At 42.5% G+C, this 7,982-nt stretch overlaps 1 non-coding gene across 1 annotated transcript; it reads right to left on the bottom strand.

Annotated features, from left to right (window-relative positions):
• Window positions 1-6,666: 6,666 nt before the first annotated feature.
• On the bottom strand, window positions 6,667-6,797 carry LOC114891347. The gene has a single exon (XR_003792461.1). It is a non-coding gene; the product is annotated as a small nucleolar RNA SNORA72 (small nucleolar RNA).
• Window positions 6,798-7,982: the final 1,185 nt, after the last annotated feature.

Here is a 7,982-nt window from a genome sequence, read left to right as displayed (position 1 = left end):
CTGTGAGAAGATAAATTTCTGTTGTTCAAGCCTCCTTGTCTATGGTGTTTTGTTATGGCAGCCCAAGCTAAGATAGACTGTAATACAGTGTTCTGCTCTCCTCTACATAAGGAGCAGGTGTGACCCAACCTGAGATAATTGCACACCTCATCCCTAGAAGTGGATCTTGAGCACAGGGAAGAAAATACAAATGGGTGGAGTTCATTCACTTGTGTCCCCGTGACCAAACCCCTCTTGCTGTGGGTCTCTTGAAGTTGCCTATACTTTTGCCTGAGTGTCCAGTCTCCTGCACTGATACTGTGTGCTCTTGACATTCTTCCAATAAATCCTCCTATTTAATTTAGACAGAATTAGTGTCTGTTGCTTATGACCCAAGAATCCCAATTAATATATCTACCAGCTCTGCCAGTTAATGTGTAAGGCCTACATACCTTATAAGTTCTCCTTTTATAAGATATTATAGCTATATTTTTGTGCTTACCATTGGGTAATAGACTTCTGAAATGAAGTTGATAATTAGATGACTTTTGACATATTATATTTGAGTCATTGGTTTTATTTTGATGGAGTAACCCAAAGATAATACGAGCTAAAATTTTTATCCTTCATACAGTAATATTTGAATAAATCATCAGAATCATTTTTCCCTGTGTTGAATTTCTCATTATATTTGTGAGAGGGGCTGGGGGAATGGTAGGATGGACAAATGGTATGCAAGTAAGCTTATGCATAAGTTAGCATTAACAGGCATTTGATGTTTTCAGCTTTGCTATAGATTATACAACTATTACTGACTTGCATAAATGAGTAGGAAACTACAAATTACTTTATGGTAAGGAAATTCTGAAAGACTTATGCTATTGACTTTTACTGACACTATGTAATTGGAAAAAGTGAGGTGATTTAAGATAAAAATTGATTTACATATATGGTCATCATGGTCTTTTATTTCCATGGAGAAGGGCTATTGATGTATTACTCACATTTTAATGTCCACAAGCCCTAGTGAACATTAACATAACATGAACACACATGATACATGAAAACATTGTGACACACTGGATTTTAAGCCAGAGTGGTTGATGTTTCAGTCCCAGTGATCAGCTGAGCCAAGACTTGTGGAGGTGTTTGGAGCAAAGTAGATATTTATTCAATTACTTAACTCAACAAATAACTATTGTTCCCACCCTGTTCCTGCTGCTGTGGTGTTTGCTGGGCATACGGTGTGCAACACGGCCCTTTGCAAGCAAAGAGGATATAGTCTAAAAGACGACATAAATGTATACAAATAAGAGCAATAAATCAGAAGCACTGAGACAGAGTTATCTACCAGAGCAATGAGGTCCAAAGGAGAGGCCGCTCAGCTTTTCAAGTAGAAGGTGGGAAAGTGTCCAGAAAGGAAGTGGTAGAGCCCACAGTGTAAGACGAGTTTATGAGATGAGATATAGACAGGGTAGGTTGATAAATGCAAGGAGCTCAGCATGACCTAAATATTGGTGTGAGAAGAAATGCAAAGAGAATCAAGGCTGCAAAGGAAGGTCAGGTCAGACCTTGGCAGGGTCTGTGGGCCAGGATAGGCACTTGGAATTGATCTATCATGTACACAGGAGGCATTAACATATTTCAGTGATAGATTGAAATGATTGGATTTATGTTTTAGAAAGACCTCTTTAGTAGGTGAGAGGAGCCTGGATAAAAGAAAGGAAAAACTAAAATTCTAAAGACCCACTGAGAGATGGCTCTGGGGATTGTTGGGGAAATGGTACTAACTTGAGGGAAGGCAGTGAGGATGAGAAAGGAGGAGAGGGATGGGAGGGATGTTTATGAGAAAAGTGTGACCAGACTTAACCCCTGATTTGCATTGAGTTGGAAATTGTTGCACAAGAAAGGGAAGAGACAAGACTGACTGTCAGGGATGGGTCTCAGTTAGACAGTAAGAATTCATAATGTAGAGGACAAAATGCAAGACTGTGGATAGAAAGCAGGATAATAACTCAATGTTAGGTGCATTGAATTTGAGACGCTTGCAGGACATTTACATAAATGCCCAGGAAGCAGCTGAACACTGAAGTCATCAGGGTCTCTGGCCTAGACATGCAGTTCTGGAAGTTGCCACCGTATAGGTAGAGTTAAAAGTATAAAGTAAATGTGATGTTCTAGGGAGACAGGGTGGAATGAAGAGAGGCTGCCATTTCTTTGTGGGTGGGCAGGAGGAGACCAACTCACAAAGGAGTTGGGGAGGAAGTGGTCGAGGGGCACACTGGGAGAAAGTGCATCCAGAGACCAAGGGGAGAGGGGATTTAGGAAGCGGTCAGAAGCCAAAAATGCCCCAGAGAGGGTCAAGTGGATTTCAATTGTATTGTATGTTGCTTTGGAAAAAGGATAAGTGAGTTATTTTGAGAGAGTTAGGCTAGGATGCTAATCTTTAGATCAGTTATTGTAAAGGGAACTGAAGTTCTGGGTCCCATCTCTGAGTGGCTCAACGTGCCTTCTCAACTTAGGCTGCCAGGATATAACTGAGCACCTGATTGACATGTGTTCTTTCTCCCTCTAGCAAATTATTCCTCAACCTCAGCACCGTTGACATTTTAGACCTGAGAAGTCTTTTTTTGTGGAGGGTGTCCTACACATTGCAGCAGGCTTAGCAGCATCCCTGGCCTTTACCCAACAGGTGCCAGTTCCACCCTCCCTGTCTCCAAACTGTGACAACTGACAATTTCTCCAGGCAATGCTCAATGTCTCCTGGGGAGTAAAATGACCCCAGTGGAGAACAATTTCTCTAGATGTGTAGCAAGACAGATCAAGCAGCACCTTCTGAAATGTTTGCCAGGATAGGAGCACAGACATAGAAAACGATTTTAGGTGAAAACTCTCAGCCGTGGAGGTGTCTCAGAAAAGACGTGTGTGGTGATGGAAGCCAAATAACCAAGCAATATAGATCTTAACTGTCTGAGTAAAACAGATATTTTCTTATTTTTTTTTTTTCTGAAGCAATGAACAAATTGTCTCTAGAAGGACAAGACAGAACTGTAAAAGCCAATAATAAAGAAGACTTCACACAGTTACATCCACATGCCCTTGAATACTAAGCATGGGGACTCAAGAGCTCATGGCAATAACTGTTTATTTGGGTCCATTGGTGATCAGCACCATCTATCGCTTTGGTAATACTCCTCCTGGATCTTCAGGAGTTTAAAATACCGGCTCAGAGTCATGTCATCTGTTCTCTACCTCACTTCTGCTTACCTCAAAGCAAAGAATTCTGGAGCTCTTAGTTCTTGAGGCAGATGAAATATTTTTTTTCCTGTTCATTTGGTTTGGTTTTCTGCTTTCCAGGATCTGGGCAGTATTCTTGGTTATTAGCAGATTTATTTTCCCTTGCTTTCACTCGTAAAACAACGGAATGCATAAACCCCCTAGTGAGGGTTTTCCTCACCTGTTGAGTGTGCGGTTGTGACTCACCCTGGTTTCTTTCGGAGAATAGCCCTAATTCATTGGTTCCTTCATTCAGTCAGTTGACAAACAATCATTGCTTGCCTGCTGGGTGTGAGACACTGCACCACTCACCACAGAGACTGGATGGCGCCGTAGATAGAATAGGGCCCCTTCATTTTGCTCAACTTGGGGAGTTAGACAATAAACACTTAATATTAATATATAAATGGAAAGATGAAATAAATATAAATTGTGATCGTGGTTATGTTAGGAAATAAATAGAGTAATGTGCCCGTAATTGGGATGGAGTGAGATCAGGGATATCTGATTTAGGTTAAGTTGGTTGGGGAAGGCAGATCTGAGGAGACAATGTTTGGTCTGCTGCCTATAGGATGAGATGCAGCCAAGCGTTTCAGAAGCTGGAAAAACATAAAGAATCCTCTGAGAACAGGAAGGACCACAGTCTGGTGAGCAAGGGGCTGAGTGGTGGAAAAGAACGCTGGAGAGGGAGGCGGGGTCAGATCACAAAGACCTTTTTGCATTTGAATTTTAGTCTTTAACAATAAAGGGAAGACAGTGAAGGGTTAAACTGGAGATAGGAGAATATTTTGTGCCTAAGGTTTTAGAATATTATTTTGCCTGCTGTGTAGGAACCACATTGGAATAGTAAGAGTGGAAGCAGAAAGAACAGGAGGAGGCCATTGGATCTGCCCAGTAACAGAGGATGGTGGAAGGATGCGGGTGGTGGGAGTGGAGAGAGAAGTGTGAACTGATCTGAGATGTGTTGGGTGCAGAACAGATGGGCTGTGGTAGACAGAACAATGGCCTCCTGAAGATGTCTATGCCTAATTGCCAGAACCTGTGAATATGTTACCTTCTTTGGAAAAAGGGACTTTGCAGATGTGATTAAGAGTACAGACACTGAGATGGGGAGATCCTGGATCTTGCCAGGATATGAGTGGGTCCATTCTAATGGACCCTTAAAGGTAGAGAATCTTTTGCAGCTGAATTTGAGAGATGCAATGGAGAAGAGATTTGAAACATGAGAGGAACTTTACCCACAATTGCTGGCTTTGAAGAAGGAGGAAGGGGTCTGTGAGCCAAGATATGTAGGTGGCTTCTAGAAACTGGGAAAGATTCTTAGCTGGTAGCCAACAAGGAAAAGGGCTCTCAGTCCAACAACTACGAGGAAGACAATTTTGCTGACAACCTGAATTAGCAAGGAAATGGACTCTCTCCTAGAGCCTCCAAAAAGGACATGGCCCTGCTGACACCTTGATTTTGGCCCAGGGAGACTCATGTCAGACTTGTGGTCTTCAAAACTGTAAGATGATAAATGAGTATTGTTTAAGCCACAAGTTTGTGGTAATTTGTTAGAGAAGCAATAGGAAAGTAACACATAGAGCTTGGTGGCTCGTTGGATATGGAGGGTAGGAGGAAAGAAGAGTGGCCACCTAAGTTTCCAGTTTGATCAATCAGTGGGCAATGATGTCATATAATGAGGTGCAGAAAACTCAGGGAGAAACAGATTATGGAGGGTGGAAACCAGGCTGCTGATTTGGTCATTGATGTTTTAGAAGTTTGGAATGTCTATAAGATATTTAAATTGAGGTACTAAACAGGAAATTGATTATATAAGCCCTGGGTTCAGAGGAGAAGTTTGAACTAGTGATAAAATTTTGGACTAGAAAGGACGGGTGACATTTACAAATGTGAACTTAACCGATCAGACCTAAGAAGGAAGTGTAGATGGAGAAGCAGGGCTAAAGTCCTATTCATAGACACTGCAGTATATGGTTGTTGTGTAGGGCAGGAGCCGGAGACAGCAAAAGTGATGGAGAAGGATCCCAGAGTGGTGGGGAAAAGAGCAGGAGAGCACAGCGTCAGAAATCAAGAGAGAGGTGTGTATCGAAAAGGAGGAAGGAACTGTGCCTAAGGCTGCAAAGAGGTCTGGTGGCTATGACACAGAAGTGCCACTGAATTTGGCAGTGGAGGTGGGTCACGGTCCTTGACAAGAGGGTAGAGTGGTAAGAATGGGGGACAGATAGGACCAGGATGAAGAGATGGCAGGGGGCTAGGTGATTCAATTCAGACAGTGAGTCTTATAACTTGTTTCACAGGAAACAGGAGAAAAAGATGCAGAGGTTTTAGCTAGAGTTGAGTAAGAGGTAAAGAGGTGCCTTTGAAAGATGGATCAGGTTTGTGTACTGACATGAATAACGTGGTGGGGAGGGATAAAAGTATCTGAGCGGGAGAGAGAGAGAGAGGAGAGAGAGAAAACTAAGTGAGGAGTAGGATATCTGAGAAGGGAGTAGGAGATGGGACCCAGAGCACAAGCAGAGGAATTTACCAGTTTTGTTCACTGTAGTAGGAAAGCAGGGAAGATGGATGCACATGATGGTAGGTCTATAGATTTGTTGGTGGGAGGAAGATGAAAAATAAAACTCCAGGCAGCATACTGAGCCTGGCCTTTATACATTAGTATTGCCTTAATAACAACTTGGGAGTCATAAGGAAGGAGGACGCTGAGTCACTCTGATCCCAGTGACATTTTTATGATTGTAGCAAATATGTTTCTGACATCTGTAGGAAGAAAGTCTAGAATGTGGAGCAAAATAATGCCTTTGGGAAAGAACATTAATGGACAACAGTAACTACTAAACCTGCCTCTCTTACTTCGCCAGGCCTTGTGTTTCTTTTAGTCATTTTATTATCAAGCATCTGAGAGGCTGACCAGCAAGCCTGTGTCAAGAGACTGCGCTCTTTTTGTTGTTGTTGTTGTTTTTGTGGTACGCGGGCCTCTCACTGCTGTGGCCTCTCCCGTTGCGGAACACGGGCTCTGGACGCGCAGGCTCAGCGGCCATGGCTCACAGGCCCAGCCGCTCCGCAGCATGTGGGATCTTCCCGGACCGGTGCATGAACCCGGTCAGCAGGTGGACTCTCAACCACTGCGCCACCAGGGAAGCCCTGGCCAGATTTTATTAAAGAAAATTTTTGCATGATTTACTTTTCACCAGTCTGTTCTGGCATGCTTCTAATGATATCAGAATCGCCTAGAAAATAAGACACAATAATATTACAGTTTATTTAATGGCAACTGGTAATCATCAGATTTGCAATGGTTATCTTCAAAAGTCATTATACTAGCTGTGCTGTCATTTCTCAAGGTTGACCAGATACCTAGAGTTGCAGACCTTTTCTACATAAGATGCATCATGTAAATCAGACTTGGTTTATCACCAGCATTTATAAAGCCACACTAGGAAAAGAACTAGGTCTGGGGGCACATGCATGGTCTTAATATAGTGAATGTTTAGCCTGCCCTGGTTATTACGAAATCAGAAGAAAGAGAATATTCACAGCAAACCTTGCATTTTTTAATGCCTCATGCATACCAGGCAGCTTGCAACTGCACACACAATGATCCTGGATTTACAAAGCCCTGGAAGTCAGGACAGCTACAGTAGTGTGATGATTTAAGAAATTGCTGATCTCTAGGAAGAACTATTCAGCCCACTTGAATTATTGAGATCATGGCCTCACTTTCCATTTCATTCTGCAAGTGTGCACATACCCTCAGGTAATTTCTACCAGCTACAGTATCCTGTTGCATATATAAAGGTTATAAACAATAGCACTTTTTGCTTTGCTTTTGTTTAATGACCAAATGAAGGAGGTAAGTAAGTGAGTGTACTGGCTTCGCTTACCTGCATTAGGAGTGCTTTTTGGGGAAGTATTTTCATGTAGCCATAGGAAGCCACATAAGACATTAGAAAACAGGGTTTTTTAAAAAATTTTAAATTAAGATATATATTTCACCCCTTATTTGTTTCACTTTATTTGCAATTGAGTTAGTTCAAAACGAAGTGCATTTATTTGATTACTGGCCTGTGTCAGTTGCCCTGATGGGTTTTTTTTTTCTGTTTTTTTATTTAATTGTGATACTAAGTGTTAAGCCAGTACTAAGACAGGAAAGAAGATACATAGAGCTTTCAAAGATTATATAGGCCCTTGGGCAGGACTTCTTAAATGGGAGCTGGCTTGCGGTCACAAGCTTTCAAATCAATGGTTAGGCACTTAATAGAAGGCTTCCCTTCATGACAAGGATGAAATATGGAGCAGATTACACAGGGTGACCCGGGCAGGCCTGGGCCTGAGGCCATGTCTCACTCATGTCCGTGGTGTCTTGCCTGGAGACTTTTATGGTCCTCTCTGCCCCACTGTTTGACCTGGCTTGGTCCAGCTGTAGTCACTCTCATAACATGTCAAACACTCCCACTTGTCCTTCTCTTTTTGTGTATTCCTTCAACTTACATTTAGGAAAACAGCTGAGGGAACGCCCTTCCTGGTACACCCAACAGGCTCTGGAAGTAGAAAGCTCTAACCCTTTTCTGTGGGTTATGTCTCTAAGCTGTGCAAGACTGAATATTGGTTTATGGACTAAGGGGGCAGCTAAAAACCTGCCCATCAAGACCAGAAGGAGTGGGTCAAGGCATCCTTCCTTCACCTGCTGTGGCTCCTCCCATTTAGACAGTTGTTTGCACACC

This window comes from Monodon monoceros, unplaced genomic scaffold (genome assembly GCF_005190385.1).
Source record: "Monodon monoceros isolate NGI ecotype Baffin Bay Population unplaced genomic scaffold, NGI_Narwhal_1 Super_Scaffold_11, whole genome shotgun sequence".
In the NCBI taxonomy this organism is placed as follows: domain Eukaryota; kingdom Metazoa; phylum Chordata; class Mammalia; order Artiodactyla; family Monodontidae; genus Monodon; species Monodon monoceros.
The sequence above is the reverse complement of the archived record's forward strand: the minus strand, read 5'-3'. Positions and strand labels throughout refer to the sequence as shown.